At 49.0% G+C, this 17,456-nt stretch overlaps 1 protein-coding gene across 1 annotated transcript in view; it reads left to right on the top strand.

Moving 5' to 3' along the window:
* The window catches only part of LOC147433418 (acid phosphatase 1-like), a 77,030-nt gene that overhangs the window by 34,783 nt on the left and 24,791 nt on the right, over positions 1 to 17,456 (top strand). The gene's annotated exons all lie outside the window — the stretch shown is intronic.

Below are 17,456 nucleotides of genomic sequence, written 5' to 3'. Positions count from 1 at the left end.
ATGCCAACTTGAGAGGTGAACGAATGGCGGCACGCCATTGGCAATGCACCTGGTCAAGTGGATGCCTTGTCAGAAATTTCTCATACTTGGGATCCTTGGAATATCGTAGCTTCTGTCGAGCACAATTGTCGACCTGTTGTTGGCATTGCCTCTCCATCTTTTTATAAGGTGAGGGTGGAAGTGGACCATACTCTTCGCCCAACTCGTTGGAAGGAGGTTGATTCCTGTTGGAATCCATATTGGTTTCTTCTTCACCGGAGTGATTGGGTGCAACAGTTTCCTATTGGCGGGATTTGTTGATTGAATCCATGTGTGCTGCAAATGAAAGGATCAAATCCTCCGTAGAAGAAGAATCGTCTGAGCTTTGCTACCATTGTTATAGACTTAGACACCCCAAGCCAAAGATCTAGTGTAACACATGCAAGAGAAACTGAAACAAAATTGAGAGAACGACAGGACACGGCACGACGGATTCCGCGCCCAGAAGTACTGACCCCAAAGATTTGCATCCCTTCTCGGTATTTCTCTATTATTATGTTCAAGTACAACGTCCAAGGGTTCTCTCACTCTTTTTGCAGTGCTCCCAAGCCAATCTGCTAGAGGAGGCCCTGGCACACTTGTAAAGGCCCTTGGCCAAATCAAAAGCATTTACATGAAAAGCATTGGTCCCCAAAAACTCCCAAGCCCAAAAGCTAGCGGTGTTGGCAACCTCCTTAACAGGCGGGCGTCCGTACAGTGCCACGTCAGCAGTTAGTGGAAAACACAGAAATCCGTACAATGCTGCCATGCCAGTAGGGTTTTTTGCAATTTTGGGTCCATGCTTTGCTTGAAAAGGTTTTAGGCCCCTCGGCTGGGTTCCATAAGTTGGGTTGGGTTTGGGTCCCTCGATAGGAACCTGCAAGTTGATAAAACTTCTTCTGCCTCTTTTGCTAGGGTTTAGGCCATGCGACGTCATTACTTTGTGACAGTGGGAGAGGTGGTGGCAACGGTAGTGGCAGAGACGGTTGCACTGAATCAAGGTTAGACGATGTACATGTTCCTAAAAACACCCCCAATAGGAATAGAAAGTTGAGAGGGTTGTCAGTTAGAGGCTCTTGCACTTTCCAGTGCCAAAGAAGGTGGTACCATTTGGGTCATCAAATGGGACAACATGTAATTCATGAATTGCTGGAAACTTTGTAGCATTGGGAGATTCTGCTAAGGATGCCGCGAAAGTATTCCACCCCATGAGAGCACTGGCCCCAAACTGTAGCGCCCCTTTCGGTATTTCTTTATATTGCTTCAACATGGTACAACTCTTGCAGCACTGCTCTACACCTCCATACGGTAGGATCTCAGAGATTCAACCTTAGCACATATTTAAAGGCCTCGTGGCCATCAAAAGCAGTTTACATGAAAAGTTGAGAGTCAAAAAGCATCTGGTCTCTAAAAGATAGCGTCCACTGTGGCTGTCCATATAGCAGTGTCACGTAAGCAGTTTTTGTAATTCGCGGGCGACTATCCATTGCAATGTTAGCATGTTAGCGCGTTTTCCGGGCGTCCATAGTATAGATGCCACATCAACATGTTTTATGCAAGGTCTTCAATATGTGTGTGTGTGTGTGTTTTATTTTAAGCCCCATTGGACGAGGGTCCCATAAGTTATTTGGGGTTAGGGTTTTAATCTTAACCCTATAGGCCACTTGGCGAGGATCTGTAAGTTGGTGAGAACTTCGTCTTCTTCTGCTTCTGCTAGGGTTTAGGCCCCTGGTCCGGGATCTTCAGGTTGGCTAGGGTTATACTCGAGGAGATCCGCTGGGTCTTCAATGGCTTGACACGTCAGTAGTTTGCAACAATCAACTTTCACTTCTATTGCATATGCAAATTCTCAATCTTTGAAGGGATTTTTAAAGGCCTCTGCAACACATAAAAGCGTCAAAAAACATGTTTTTAGGGCACAAACGAACTCCTGTTTCTTCTTCTTCTTCTTCTCTTGTCGTTTCTTCTTCATCCAACTCCATAGCTTCCATTGAACATGAGTCTTCTATGGGTGGTTTTGGGTCAGTGGATTTCCCCCCTTCTCTGTTGTGATCTCCATGTTCTCCATCCATGTTGTTAGGATCGTGCTTCAATTTGCAGAGGGCAATGGAAACACAAAGATAACCACAGTCTGCAAAACTCTGCAACACTTTCACTTCAAAACAACTTGAATAATTGAGAATGTGTGTGTGTGTGTGTGTGTGTGTGTGTGAGAGAGAGAGAGAGAGAGAGAGAGAGAGAGAGAGAGAGAGAGAATCCACGTAAGAGATAAGGAGTGACGGAGTTCCACTCCCAAATGGCAATGGTTGTCACGAGGCTGTGGCAACCACTAACCTTAGTTGTTGGTTTCTTTCTCTTGATTTTTATTTAATTTTTGGGACCCTCTTTTTGAAGTTACAAATGATCGGACATTGTGTGGCCAGCATGAAATGATCGACGGCCAAGAGTTTCACCCACAATTGGGAAGGGCAGGTCGCCACATGAGATGGTCGGGCCAGTCGGCACTGAAATCCGAGTAGTAAAAGGGTGTCTAGGCTCAATTCAAAGTCATTTAGGCCCCTCTCTACACTTTTGTAAGTCGGTGGGTACCAAGAATTTGACTCAAAAGAGGCAAACTGGACACATGGTGACTCCAGATCTGCATGAAGAGGGGGCGCCCAATTTGAGAGTGGAGGCTGATTTTTGTTCATTGTGAACTCCAGTGTGTGTGAGTAGTGGGTGTAGGTGATCACATCTTTAATGGAAAGCTTGCCTTCTCCCTTGCTGTATGTAGCGTGATGATTCTGCTCTCACGCTCCTCTCCCCCTTTGAATACAAAAACGTGATGCCCCGCTCGAGGGCTTTTGAATTGTATGTACAGTTGTGTGGGTTCATGCGCGATTGCCGAGGCAAGAGCCTCTTGCAGAAGTATTGGGTTAGCTAGTTGCTGATCCCCCGCAAGCACAGTTGAACTCAAAGAAATTTCACGTGAGTAATCTCGTCCAATTCAAAGGGCAAGTAGCCCTACAGGTGCGGGATCTCGAGGGCTTGCTATGGATGCGACTGGCACGCGAAACGGAGCTCGAAACAGTAAATTACAGCCTGCTGTGTATTTTTGTAGGTTTAGGGTTTTGACACTAATTGATCCCTAATACCCCCAAGAGCTTTAGAGAAGTGAGGGGATCAATGTACAAGTGTTCTGGTGAATTTTGGGGCAGAAAACAGAGAATTCAGCGTGCTCCAGATTCTCACCAGGTTTGGGAAGTACTCGTATGCGCCGGGAAAGTCACCAATTGCACGGGGATTTTGTATGTGAAGCCTCCTATTGCGGTTATGTTGTTGAAATTGGGCTAGAGTAGGTCATTTTTAGCCCGGTAAAAGCAGGACAACTTGTAGGAATTTGCAGGTTTTCTCCAAGTTAAATTCTATTGTCACAAACTGATGACGTGTCGTGGCCCTGGATAAAGGGGGGGGGGGGGCTCGTCACTAATTGACACCCTCATTTTTTTAGAGGGGATCTACGACTGAAAATCGGCGTCGCTTTTCGGCGAAGATCACAGCCGTTCATCCCGAATGTGAGCTTGATGTAAACTAGATGTAAACTCGAACAAATGTGAACTCGTTGTGAACTTGCATGTAAACTCGACGTAAACTTAGTGTGAACTAAGATCGTGACGAGCAGCTAGGACTACACAATATAATGCTATCATTCTCCATGCCTTTCAAAACGCGTGCAATAGTGTAGCGGTAAAGCAGTGGTATTGGGAGGGGGAGGTTCCGAGGTCGAATCCCATCACCACACACCCTTCTTTTTTCCTCCATATGAATCGAACAGCCCACAATGAACAATCATCTGGGATCGTAGATCCCCTCTTAAAAATGAGGGTGTCAAATAGAGACGTGGGGGGGGGGGGGGGGCGGCAATAGAGGACACACCCACACTCCCCGGTTGACAGAAAAATCCATAGCACTGCTGACATGGCAGATCCCACAAAACGCGCCGCAAAATCCGTTGGCAGGTGCAGATGTGGCTGTGTACGGAATTCCGCTTGTTGCGTTGGGCTGTACGGTAGCTGTACGGAAAAAAAAGCAGGCTGAAAATTACGCAAGCTTTTTGGGAGAGCTTTTGGATAAACTGCTTTATTTTAAGTTGATTTTAAATGAAGCTTTTGATTTAGAAGCTTTTGGGGCTCTGCTTTTAGCATCCCTTGTAAACTTATAAATAAGTGGGTAGGGCTCCCACTCTGCAGAGCATCTGGACGTAGGGTCTGAGAGTGAGACCCTCCCACTCCCTTGTACTTAGAGTTACAGATTAATACAAAAAGAAATACCGAAAGGGGCGCCAGTCGTTGGGGCCAATATCTCTAGGCACGGAACTCCGCTTGGCCGTGTCGAATCAATTGTAAACTGTGAACTGTTTTGAAGTGAATCTCCGTTGTGTCGCGGTAGAATCTTGACTTGGGGTGTCCAAGTTTGTTACAATGGTATCAGAGCGCGGCCAATTTCTCTCCTATCGGGAAATCCGATCCTTTTTACGTGGCACTTATGAATTCAGACAGAGATCAATCGACTTTCTATGCATCTGGAGATGTGGGAAGAGATCACGAAGAAGATTCACGCGAGGAGTATGGCTCGCCTCGGCCTACTCAGGTGGAGCTTGAAGAGATGGAGCGTCGACGATTGATCGACGATGCAGCAAAGATGATGTTAAATCTTGCGAAGGACCCGAAATTTGCAAAATTTATGACCCAAACCTCCTTCGACGAGGTGCACGCACAGTGGCGGCAAACCACAAAAACACTCCTCAACGGTCAACCGGCACTCAAGAAACCTCCTACTCCAAGGATGTTTACTGAGCAAGATTTAGAAGAGGTGGTTGATTCACGAATTTCTCAGCTTTTTGACGTGCAGAACAAATCCAAAAAGTAGAAGAAAGGCACTGACTTCTCGGGTTATTTGGGTTGTCAGTCTACTTTTGCCTCAGCAAGAAAGCAGAAGAAGCATGTGCGATTCGAAGGAGTACCGAGTTCTTCTTCTTCTTCTTCTTCTGACAGTTCTTCTAGCTTCTCTGACTCGAGCGAAGAAGACAGAAAAGGGAAAAAGCGAAGCCAAAAGCAAAACTTCGGAAAGGGAAAGAAAAAGGCAAAGAAGCCTAGATTTCGCTCAGTTTCTGACATTTCTACACAGGACTTATCTTCAGACAGTTCGGACTCCGATGATCACAGATTCTATGCAAAGAAGAAGAATTTTTATAAAGCCAACCAGTATGACTTTCTGGAGGATAAAAGCAAGAAAGTCCAAGAGTTTAACGAAGGTGGATAGTCAATTAAATTTGACACGTTTTGTGGATATCGAGATGCTTCGAAGGTTTTGGCCTTCATTCAGCAGTTTGACATAGCTTTTTCTGGAGGGCGTTACTCACAGCACTCCAAGATTCGGAGGGTTATCTCTTACTTCAAGGGAAATGCTCGAACTTGGTGGTTCACGCTTCTATTGAACAAGACAGTGCCAGTTAAATGGCTGAAATTTAAAAGGCTTTTTATTTCTTCTTGACTGACTCGAGAGTACGAACGCGACATACGAACTGCGTGGAACCATCTTCGGATGACCAGGAAGGATACATTGGACGCATATGGCGAGAGATTTTGGAGCTCTTTTTTTTTTTTCGAGAAAAAGATTCTTCTATTAGTTAATGAAAAGTGCCCATAGGGCTACAAGCACCTCTGCAAGAGAGGGCTACAACAAACATCATGGGGAGACTCTCCTAATGAAAAAACAGCATATACACTAGACCCACGAAATTCTCCTGCGCTCGCTGCTGCTGCTGCTGCTCCCCTCGCCCCCCCACCCCACCCCAGTGCTGCCCGCTGCCCCCCCCCCCCTCCCCCCCCGCACCGCTGCCCGCTGCCCCCCCTCCCGCTACCCTGCCTGCTTCGCTGCCTGCCCGCCCGCCATTGCCCGCCCGCGCTGCCTGCCTGCCACTGCCGCCCCCGCCATCCCCTCCCGCTGCTGCCAGTGTTACCGCTTTAGCCGCCTCAGCCCGCTGCTCCCCCCCCCCGGCCGTTCATTGCCCGCCCGTGTTTTTTCTTCACCCCGACAGCTCCTTGCAATTCGGCCCCTCGAGCACTGCGTCAGTCATTGGGGCAGTGCTTTGTGCGCCTTATTGCAGCATCTTCCGGCGTCGCCCTCTTCTTACGCCACAGCAGTAGACACAGATGGAGGCTCCAGCTTCGCCACAGAGGGACTCGTCAGAAGCCCCCTCGCCCGACCTCGCTGAGACCACCATTCGACTTGCTCTCTCGCTGACATAGCAAGCGAGCCTTGCCGCAGAGGTAGAGCGATTGCAGGCGACTTCGGTCATCTGCAAGATTCTCGGCACCCGACCTAGTAGAGGAGAGTTGCGAGACCTTCTCCAGGCCCGCCTTCTCGCAGAGGTGGGCAAGATCTTGGATGTCCAGATTCTCGGACGGGGTTACTATCAGATCGAGTTTGAGACTTCCGAGATGGCGTCCAAGGTCATAGCTATGAGTCCACTGGCCATCCGAGCATCACGTGCCCACTTTTGACAGTGGCGGCATGGTTTTGACCCGGCTTCGGATGTTCTAGTAGACGAGGCAGACATCCCCATCTCGGTCTGCTTTCCGGGTTTACGGAGGGAGTACTTACCACTTCTATCCAGGATCGGCTCCGCCATTGGGACTGTCCTGGAGACACCTCGAACGGCAGCATCAGTAGCTGCCAAGGCGGCTGGCATTCCCTCAGTTCGAGTTTTGGTCAGAGATACCCACACGCTCCCGAAGGTTATCCTTTTGCCTTGGGTGAGTGGGGGTTGGTTTAGACAGAGTGTGGAGTACTCGGGCCTCCCGAACTAGTGCTTCATTTGTCGACAGATGGGCCATCTAGCGAAGGCCTGTCCACGGAGGAGGCCGTGACCTGCACCACAGCCTCAGCCCCAGCCCCAGCCTGTTAGGGCTGGCCCGCAGCCACAGCCAGCGGCACAACGCACACATGCAGAGCCACCCTTCGAGCCTGGGGCTCCAGCGGAGGAGGGGTGGCAGCAGGCCCGTGGTCGACGACGACAGGTGCCACAGCGTCAGCCTGGCACTCAGAGTGGCCCTCAGGCGCCTACTCAGCAGCAGTGGGTTCCCACGGGTAACCGCTTTGGTCCTCTTGAGCAGGAGGAGATCCCTGCGCCAGCCCCCACCTCCGCTTCACCCTCGACAGCCTCTTCCCCCCCAGAGTTCCCCCCCTCTTCCTCATCCTCCCCCCCGCCTTCTGCTCCCATCGCCTCTCCACCTCGCCCCCCTTTCTCTGTTGCCCCATCCCGCCTCTCTTCTGCACCGCTCCCCCCAGCTCCTTCTCCCCCCGCTCCTACTCCAGTTCCCTAGTCGACCCAGGGGGCATGGCCTTTTCCGGCGGCTAGGAGATCTCTTGGCAGCGCCTTTGCCACGAGTCACCTAGCGAGAGAGGGTCAGCCTTTCTTACAGCCCCCTTTGCAAAATCAGACATCTTCCCTAGCAGCTATCCCTCGTGGTCTGACGAGCATTGACATCCGGCGCCGCTGGGACTTCTTCCACTACGGCTTCACTCGTTTTCTCGGCGATTCCGCAGCAGACCATGAGGCAGCCTGCTTCAGGGTCCATGCCTTGTTCCTTGCCGCTAGGGGGACAGAGGCCTTGGACTCAGCAGTTGGTTTCTCCTTCCCCCTCTGTGGCAGGGCCGAGACAGAGTGGACCCTCGACTCTGTGTTGGGATGGTTGCATACACAGGTCCTAGAGTTCTCTTACCACATGGGAGAACTTGGAGTTACAGATATGCTGCAGACTTTGTGGCCATTGGCCAAGTTTGCGGTGACACCCTTAGACTCAGCAGGATGTAGGCACATTGTGGTGTACTTCTTTGCTGATACGCAGTGTTTGCCTTGCTATGTATACAATCATGAGGACTCCTGGATAGAGGAGGTTGCTTTACGCATGGCTCGTTCCGCTTGGGCTTTGGCTAGGCACTCACTGCAGTCATGCCTATCTAGAGGATGCTCGGATGCGGATTACTCCCCATCCAAGCCAACCTCGAAGATAGCCCGTGTAGCTGCTGCGACAGCATCTGTTCTCTCTCGCTCCCCATGAGGATTGTCTCATGGAACGTGCAGGGACTAGGTGGGCCCCAGTTTCAGCGTCAGCGGGGCCGATTGCGTCAGGAGCTTCAGCGCTGCCTTGTGGGAGGAGAGATTGATCTCCTTATGCTTCAGGAGCACCATCTGTGTGAGAGCCGCATTCGGCGATGTGGTCAGATTTTGCGTGCACGATATGATACCTTTTGGTCAGCTGCTTTTGGACCTGGAGGCATCCAGGGTGGGGTATGTATGACTATTGCGGACTCATTGCAGCAGGCCATTGTGGGCAGAGGGATTATTGTGCCAGGCAGGGCTCAGTGGATTACTATGCAGGTTCAGGGTGGCCTTGTGGGTTTCTTGAACATCTATGCGCCCAATGTGGCGAGTGCTCGTGTAGAGTTTTGGTCACAGATTGTTGAGTCTCTGCCGCAGGCAGATCATTGGTGCATAGGAGGGGACTTCAACATGTTGGAGGTTGGGAGAGGTTATGTATGACTTTGAGGGTCTCGGATACATGGCAGCACTCTGGTTTTGTGAGGTCCCCAGACAGTCTTGCCTTCTCTAGATCGGATCGCAGAGTGGGAGGAGTGAATCTATCGCGGATAGATCGCTTCTACACGAGTGACCACTTCAGTGACTTGGGAGGATCAGTGGGTATCCTGACAGGGACCTCCTTCTCGGACCATGCACCAGTGATCCTCACAGTGGGAGACAGGCAGAGGAGTGGGAGCACGATGCTCCGCATCCCAGAGCGGATGTTGTTGGACTCAGCACTCAGAGAGAGGGTAGAGGCTCTCTGGACAGAGGGCATGGATAGACAGGATTCTCCTGCTGACAGAGTGGCCTCAGGCCTAGCTCAGATTAGCCACTTTTTTTTTTAGGAGTCTCTGCTCGTCGGGCTACAGCGAGAGAGGCGGAGCAGCGTCTCAGACGGGGCATTGCTTCACTACAGAGGATGCAGGAGCAGCATCCAGACAGTCCATGGTTGGAGGAGCAATTACAGCAGGCTCGACAGGAGCTTGCTAGCACAAAGGAGAGGCGTCATGAGTTTGCCTTCCACCGACAGGCATTTTAGTGGCTGGTGCTTGCTTTGAGACGGTGGGACCTCGGCACTCGCATGCCAAGGTCAATCAGTTGAGGAGGCCCGATGGGTTAGTAGCTTGTGAGTGTCACCAGCGTGTGACTACTATCTATCCTTTTTGTTGATTTCTTTCTTATTATCTATTTACTTTCACTTTTTGGAAACACCCCTCGGGAAATCTAACTGCCCTGCATTGCATAGCTAGTGTGGAACTGTTCAGAGGGAGTCCAGGCCTGAGGGCAAGAGAGCACTAAGGTTGGACAAGGACTATGGTTAGCCAAGTGGGGTCATTGACTAGCCAAAGTGGAATCCTTTGCTACAGAGGCTACATTTCAGTTCTGGATGTGGCCGCAGTGTACAAAGAGGGTCGGATGACCTAGAAAGATACAATGGCAGTATCTCCTAAAATTTAGGGAACTGCTATTTTGGGACTTGAAAATGTGTTGGCGTCATTACCTCCGGAATGACAAGGGGAACATTTTCTTACTCTGCCGTGAAGTCAACTGGGCAACCGGTTGGGAGATTTTTAGGCGGCAACCCCGAAACAGGAAAATGCTTGTAAATGCGCCAAGTGGCACAATTCTGTGCACTTTCCTCATGCAGAAAATTGGGCGCTGATTTTAGAGAGGAGAAGGGCTCATTTTCAGAATTTGTCACAGGTTAAGAGCTATGGAGTGCTTGCTTTCCCTCTTATGCATAGTGCGGTGCCAGGAGTGATGCCCTGCACGCTACCAATTGCCCTCTCTCTCCCCTTTGGCAATATGTTATGCCCTACAAGTGGGCTTTTCATTTGACCAATGTACAGTTGTGTGGGTTCATGCGCGATTGCCGAGGCAAGAGCCTCTTGCACAGGTATTGGATTAGCTAGCGGCTAATCCCCCGCAGGTACAGGTGAATTCGGAGAGGTTCCACGCCAGAAATCTCGTCCGATTCAAAGGGCAAGTAGCCCTACAGGTGCGGGAGCTCGAGGACTTGCTAAAGGGATGCGACCGGCACGCGAAACGGAGCCCGAAACAGTAAATTACAGCCTGCTGTGTATTTTTGCAGGTTTAGGGTTTTGGCCCTAAACGGACCCTAATACCCCCAGGAGGTTTGGGGACGCAAGGGAACTGCTGTACAGGCGATCTGGCGCATTTTCGGGGCTGAAAACAGAGAATTCAGCGTGCTGCAGATCCTCGCCAGGTTGTGCAAAGTGCCCGTATGCGTCGGGAAAGTCAGTCAATGCGTGGGAATACTGACTGTGAAGGGTCCTAGTACAGTTATGCTGCCGAAATCGGGCCGGAACAGTTGAAATTCAGCCAAGTTTGTGCGGGGCAGCTTGTAGGGATCCACAGCGTTTATTCCTTCTTTTGAACAATAAAGAAATACCGAAAGGGGCGCCTAAGTTAGGGGCCAATCTGGTGTCGGTCTTCTCATACAGGTGCATTCTAGCATCTGTATCCCATTCCCCTCTCTTGTGTCACTATAGCGCAGGTATAATAGACGACTAATAATGGGTGAAAGCTAAATCAAGGTTTGAAGTAAAGTCTACCGCCCTTTTTGGATTGAACAGGCCGGTTTCATGGTTCCATGGACGGGATTAAATCACCTTTCCCATAGAAGTGTGCCTTGGTCAGATTGGGCTTGAAGACACAGGGGATCATAGACCAGACACAGGAAATAGCAATTATGGCTGACAGACCAGATGATGTGACTGAAGAGGTTTCCTCTTCACAAGGTCAACAGACACATGAAGTGGGTGAGTCCTCAAGACCACCACAGACGGATGATGATATATTCAGGACCCAGTTGGCTACTGCTGTGGCTATGTTTACACAAGTAATGCAGAATCCGAGGTTTTTAGCCTTTCTGCAACCTCCTGTTCCGTCTCAGCAAGTTGGGTCACTCGATCATATTCAAAAGCCTATTAAGGCTCGAACACAGGTGATTCATACCGCTCAGTCAATGGAAACACCTGTACACTTGACGGAGAACATGCAGTCTCCACAACCTGTGCCTAAGGTGCAAGAACAGGTGGCTGAAATGCCAATCTTTCAAACTGTACCAGTTCAGCCCGCCACCTTTTAGCAGCCTGTAACTGGTTCTAATGGGCAGGGAAGCAACGTACAGGCTACGCAACAGGTCTTCCCACCACCTTCAGTACAGCCTGGCTATTTTGGAGGTGGATCCGTATTCCAGAGCATGGCTGGTCATGCACCTGGAAATCAGTTTTACACGCTAGGAACAGTGTTTGGGGATGCTCAAACGATGATGCCTAACCCCATGTATAGTGTCATGGGTATGCAACCAGGGTTTCAGAGCACTCAGGGCCAATTTGGGATGCCACAGGCCAATTTTGGTATGGCTGGAATTACAAATCAGCAGCCAAATATGGCATTTCCAGGTCAACTTAATTGCGGTCAGGGAACACAAATGAACCCTAACAGTGTTCCCATGTTTCAGTCACTTCCACATGACAATTTGACGCCGCTGGAGAGGCCAACTCCATACAAAGAAGGTGGCAAAGATGTGTCATTCACGACCTTTACAGGGTTTGATGACAGGAAGAAGGCTCTCTCATTCCTCCAGCAGTTTGACAAGGCCTATGCAGGGGGAAACTTTACAGAGGCTTCAAAGGTCCGCAAGGCAGCCACTTTCTTGACAGGGAATGCGGGACAATGGTGGACAACTTTATTGCTTCAAGGGCAAGCTCCGTCCACATGGATTTACTTCAAGCAGATTTTTGCAGCAGCATGGTTATCTGATGACTTTGAAGCAGATGTCATGACAGAATGGCACCAGCTTAATGCTGCCACTTGCAGAAATCTGGATGATTACAATCGGAAGTTTTGGAAAGCTCTACTTCCAGTAACTTCCTATAGGTTTGTGCCATTGACAGAACAGATTGAAAAATACTGTTGTGGCCTACCTAAAGGATTGAGAAAGTACTGTACGAAGACAAAAGTCACTACTTCGACGCAGCTCATCGAGGTAGCAAACACTGGCAATGGTTTGCTCAAGGGAGAAGACCATGCGATAGATTTAGTGCCAGGCAGTAGCCCACCAAATAAGCCTCCGTACAGGGTTAGTGCGGCTCAGCAGAAACAGATAATGGGCCAAGTACAAGAGTTGTTAGAAAAGGGGCTGATTCAGCCCAGTTCATCTCCATTCTGTTCTCCAGTGTTGTTGGTGCAGAAAAAGGATGGCTCATGGCGTATGTGCATCGACTACCGTGCACTGAACAAGAATACCATCAAGAATAGGTTCCCTATACCTAGAATTGATGATATTATGGACAAATTAGAAGGAGGAGCTATGTTTAGCAGGATAGATCTAAAGAGTGGGTACCATCAGATCCGCATTAGATCAGAGGATCTGCACAAGACTGCTTTTAGAACGACGTTTGGCCTTTACGAATTTTTAGTGATGCCCTTTGGTCTTACAAATGCTCCTGCTACGTTCAATAGGATGATGGACAGAATTTTCCGTCCACACCAGCAGTTTGTTGGTACATTCTTTGATGACATGATAGTCTACTCAAAGAATGAAGAGGAGCATAGGCATCACTTGGCCATTGTGTTCAAAGAGTTACGCAGTCATAGGTTGCTCATCAATGCAAAGAAAAGTGAATTTTTTCTGGAAGAGATCCACTTTGTGGGACACATTGTCTCAAAGGATGGTGTCAGAATGGATCCTGCAAAAGTTGAAGCGATCAAGTCATGGCCAAATTTGAAGATGGTGCATGATGTCCGAAGCTTTTTGGGACTATGCTCCTATTACAGAAGGTTTATCCGAAATTTCACTGAGATTGTTTCACCTTTACATGCTCTTCAAAAGAAGGCAGTCACCTTCAGATGGACACAGAAAGAGATTTCAGCTTTTAATCTCTTAAAGGAAAAGATGACTTCAGATCCAGTCATTGTGTTGCCATATCTTAGAAAGTCATTTGTGGTCCAGTGTGACGCCTGTGGTAGTAGCATTGGTGCAGTGCTGATGCAAGATGGCAGGGTAGGAGCCTATGAGAGCAGAATTTTGCAAGGGCCAGAGATGACCATGCAGGTCTATGAGAAAGAGTTACTGGCTGTGATTCATGCGCTCTTAAGTTGGAAACACTACCTGCTAGGTGCAGATTTCGTTGTCCAAATGGATCATCAGACCTTGCGATACTTCTTGACACAGACAAAGTTATCTGAGAAGGATATGCGATGGGCAAATATCTTGTCCATGTTCCATTTTCAGATTGTGCATGTGGAAGGCAAGAAAAACGTTGTGGCTGATGCCTTGTCAAGGAAGCCACAAATTTCAGCTGTGTCAATTCCTTATCATCATGAACTTGATGATATGAGGGAACAATATGAAAATGATGAAGATTTTGCAAGGGTCTTCGAGCAGCTAATGCAAGGACAACGTCATGAACACTATCTTCTGAAAGACGGGTTCATGATGATGCATGGCAGGTTGTGTCTCACAAAGCCATTGCGACGCAAAGTTATGGAAGAGAGTCATGTCCCACCGTATGCAGGGCATCGTGGTATCGATGCTACAGTTAAAGCGGTTAAGACATTCTTCTACTGGCCTACATTGAGAAGAGATGTGGATGCCTTTGTGCGAGAATGCCTAATATGCCAAAAGGTCAAGTTTGACAGGCAAAAGGCACCAGGGTTATTGCAACCACTACCTACTCCAGATAAACCATGGGAAAGTATTGCTATGGATTTTATCTTTGATCTTCCGAGAACGCAGACAGGAAACGATGGTATTTGGACCATTATTTGCAGATTTAGCAAACAGGCTCATTATATTCCTGTCAGGAAGAAGATAAAGCCAGATCAGATGGCACACTTGTTTATGAGCAATATTTTCAAGTATCATGGCATGCCACAGTCGATTGTTAGCGACCGTGATCCACGCATGACAAGTTTGTTCTGGAGATGCTTGTTTGAGAATATGGGCACCACGCTCAAATTCTCTTCGACATTTCATCCTCAAACAGATGGGCAATCAAAAGAGGCAAATTCTACTGTCCTAGATCTGCTGAAGTGTTATGTGTGAGAGCATAAAGGAAAGTGGGAGCAGTCTTAGCCGTTGGTGGAGTATGCATACAATAATACAGTGCATTCATCTCCTAAAATTTAGGGAACTGCTATTTTGGGACTTGAAAATGTGTTGGCGTCATTACCTCCGGAATGACAAGGGGAACATTTTCTTACTCTGCCGTGAAGTCAACTGGGCAACCGGTTGGGAGATTTTTAGGCGGCAACCCCGAAACGGGAAAATGCTTGTAAATGCGCCAAGTGGCACAATTCTGTGCACTTTCCTCATGCAGAAAATTGGGCGCTGATTTTAGAGAGGAGAAGGGCTCATTTTCAGAATTTGTCACAGGTTAAGAGCTATGGAGTGCTTGCTTTCCCTCTTATGCACAGTGCGGTGCCTGGAGTGATGCCCTGCACGCTACGCACTGCCCTCTCTCTCCCCTTTGGCAGCATGTTATGCCCCACTAGTGGGCTTTTAATTTGACCAATGTACAGTTGTGTGGGTTCATGCGCGATGGCCGAGGCAAGAGCCTCTTGCACAGGTACTGGATTAGCTAGCGGCTAATCCCCCGCAGGTACAGGTGAATTCGGAGAGGTTCCACGCTAGAAATCTCGTCCGATTCAAAGGTTAAGTAGCCCTACAGGTGCGGGAGCTCGAGGACTTGCTAAAGGGATGCGACCGGCACGTGAAACGGATCCCGAAACAGTAAATTACAGCCTGCTGTGTATTTTTGCAGGTTTAGGGTTTTGGCCCTAAACGGACCCTAATACCCCCAGGAGGTTCGGGGACGCAAGGGAACCGTTGTGCAGGCGATCTGGCGCATTTTCGGGGCTGAAAACAGAGAATTCAGCGTGCTGCAGATTCTCGCCAGGTTGTGCAAAGTGCCCGTATGAGTCGGGAAAGTCAGTCAATGCGTGGGAATACTGACTGTGAAGGGTCCTAGTACAGTTATGTTGCCGAAATCGGGCCTGAACAGTTGAAATTCAGCCAAGTTTGTGCGGGGCAGCCAATCTGGTGTCGGTATTCTCATATAGGTGCATTCTAGCATCTGTATCCCATTCCTCTCTCTTGTGTCACTATAGCGCAGGTATAATAGATGACTAATAATGGGTGAAAGCTAAATCATGGTTTGAAGTAAAGTCTACCGTCCTTTTTGGATTGAACAGGCCGGTTTCAGTGAGCCCGAGGATATGCGTGCAGTTGCTATTGACTTTTACCGTGAGTTACTGTCTGCTGAGCCCCAGTCAGAGCGGTTGTAAGGTGCAGCGGAATGAATGTTGTTTTTTCTCAAGATTAGTGATCTTTATTGCTCAAGGTTCCTTTTAGTTCTTAGGGAAAGAGAGAGCTTTCCGTCTTGGAGAGTGCTGTGGTCACGAACAAAGTGAGTGGATATTGTGCGTGCAAGTGAATGAGACTGAGAGAAGGAGAGAGAAGAGATACGACACCGAGAGGTTGTAAAACCCTCCTCTGAAGGCCCCACTCTCGTTGGCGAGAGTGGTCTACTTTGATTGCACAAGGGTGTACAATGCGGATGCTATGGACTGATGCAAGGGGACTATGCCGATGACGACAACGGTGATGACGACGACGACTTGGTGGCTGAAATTTGGGATTTTCTATGGGCTGAATTCGGTGGCTGAAAATGACTGTTTTGGGCTGTGTTTTTATGGATGAAAATGAGGAACCATCTGCAACCTTCTTGGGGTGGTTCTGCTATGCTTTGTATGCCGAAACCTACGTTTCTTCAATGCTGAATTTCTGCTGTAAAAACGCTGAGGCTGCAGGTGTTCTGGCGTTAGTGTTGCTTGTCAAAAAACGCTGAAGGAGCAACCTATCTGATGCTGAAAACGCTGGTAAGGCAGGGCTGAAATGGGCTACTTTGATGCAAGGCCTAGCGTTAGTGAAAACACTGCATAGGCATGGCTGTCTGTGACCAAAAATGCTGATTTGCTGAATTTCCTGATTCCCAAAAACGCCAGGGTTTGGGGCTGATGCTGAGGTTCAAAACGCTAGTGATTGGTGCTGCTGGAAGGGGAAACAACCGCCGGGAAGGGAGGTCATGGGCGATGGCTGCAAGAGGGGAAAACGCCAGATGAGGGGAGATGGTGGCGATGGATCTGCTGTTGGGGGGGGGGGGGGGGTACTGTTGAGAAGTTGCCTGTTGAGCGGGAAGCTCCTGCTGCCTCTTCTGCCAGAAAGTGTGAACTTTGGTTTGCTTCTATATTAACTTAGCAAAATTGCCCTACCTACTTTTGTTGGCACCCCCTATTCGGGGAGATGAGCTACTGGACGCTGAGTTTGCCGATGACTCAGCCTTGTACTTAGATGGCCAGGAGGCCAATCTTCACAGATGTGAGCAGGGTTTGGAGACCTTCTGTTGTGCATCGGGCGCACTGATCAACTGGAGAAAGACAGTGGCTTTCTCGGTTGGTAGTGCTCTTGTGCCAGAGTGGATGCCAGGAGAGGGTTTCAGGTGGATCCCCCCAGGGACTGCAGTTCGGTACTTGGGTTGTCAGGTTGGTTTGGACTTGTCTCCCGAGCAGCAGATTGCTCCTCTTCTCCTGTCCATCAGCAGAAAGCTGTTACATTGGAGCTCAGCACGACTTTCTCTGGCTGGTATAGTAGTAGCTGCCAACTAGGTGTTGTTGGCGACTATGTGGTACATCACTTCCTGTTGGATCTTCTCGAGTTCTTGTATCAGCCAGATAGAGAGGCTGATCAGGAACTTCCTTTGGTCAGGACGTGACACTCAGATAGCCCGAGCCAAGGTGGCTTGGCCGGTCATCACGCTTCCTTGTGTTGGGTTAAAGGCCCAAATGGCCCCCTTTAATGTATATTTTAAAGGTTACTAACCTTTGGCCAAGTTCACATTGAACTTGGCCACTAACTTATAAATTGGTCCTATACAAATAATAAAGGGAAAAGTGAGTTTCAATTAACTCACTCACTTATTCTCGAGGTGCAGTAGCGTGCCCTCTCTTCTTCTGCTAGCGCTTTCTCTACTGCGGCCCTTCGTCTCCCTTCTCTGCACACACACTGCACTTCCTCGCGTACTCTTTCACTTGCACACACCGCTGCGCGCTCACCAACTGGTATCAGAGCCCGATTAGGGTTTGCCCACAAATTTGCAAACGCTGGATTTCAGCCAAGGTCAACTTTCTCGCGAGATTTTGCAATTTCATCGCCAAAGGATTCGTTCTCGGACACTAGAGAGCTCTCGGCAACCCAAATCGACCTAAAACAGACTGAAAT

Source organism: Adiantum capillus-veneris, chromosome 20 (genome assembly GCF_014529385.1).
Source record: "Adiantum capillus-veneris isolate H3 chromosome 20, ASM1452938v2, whole genome shotgun sequence".
NCBI lineage: Eukaryota > Viridiplantae > Streptophyta > Polypodiopsida > Polypodiales > Pteridaceae > Adiantum > Adiantum capillus-veneris.
Note: the sequence above shows the minus strand (reverse complement) of the source record. Positions and strands in the feature narration are given on the sequence as shown.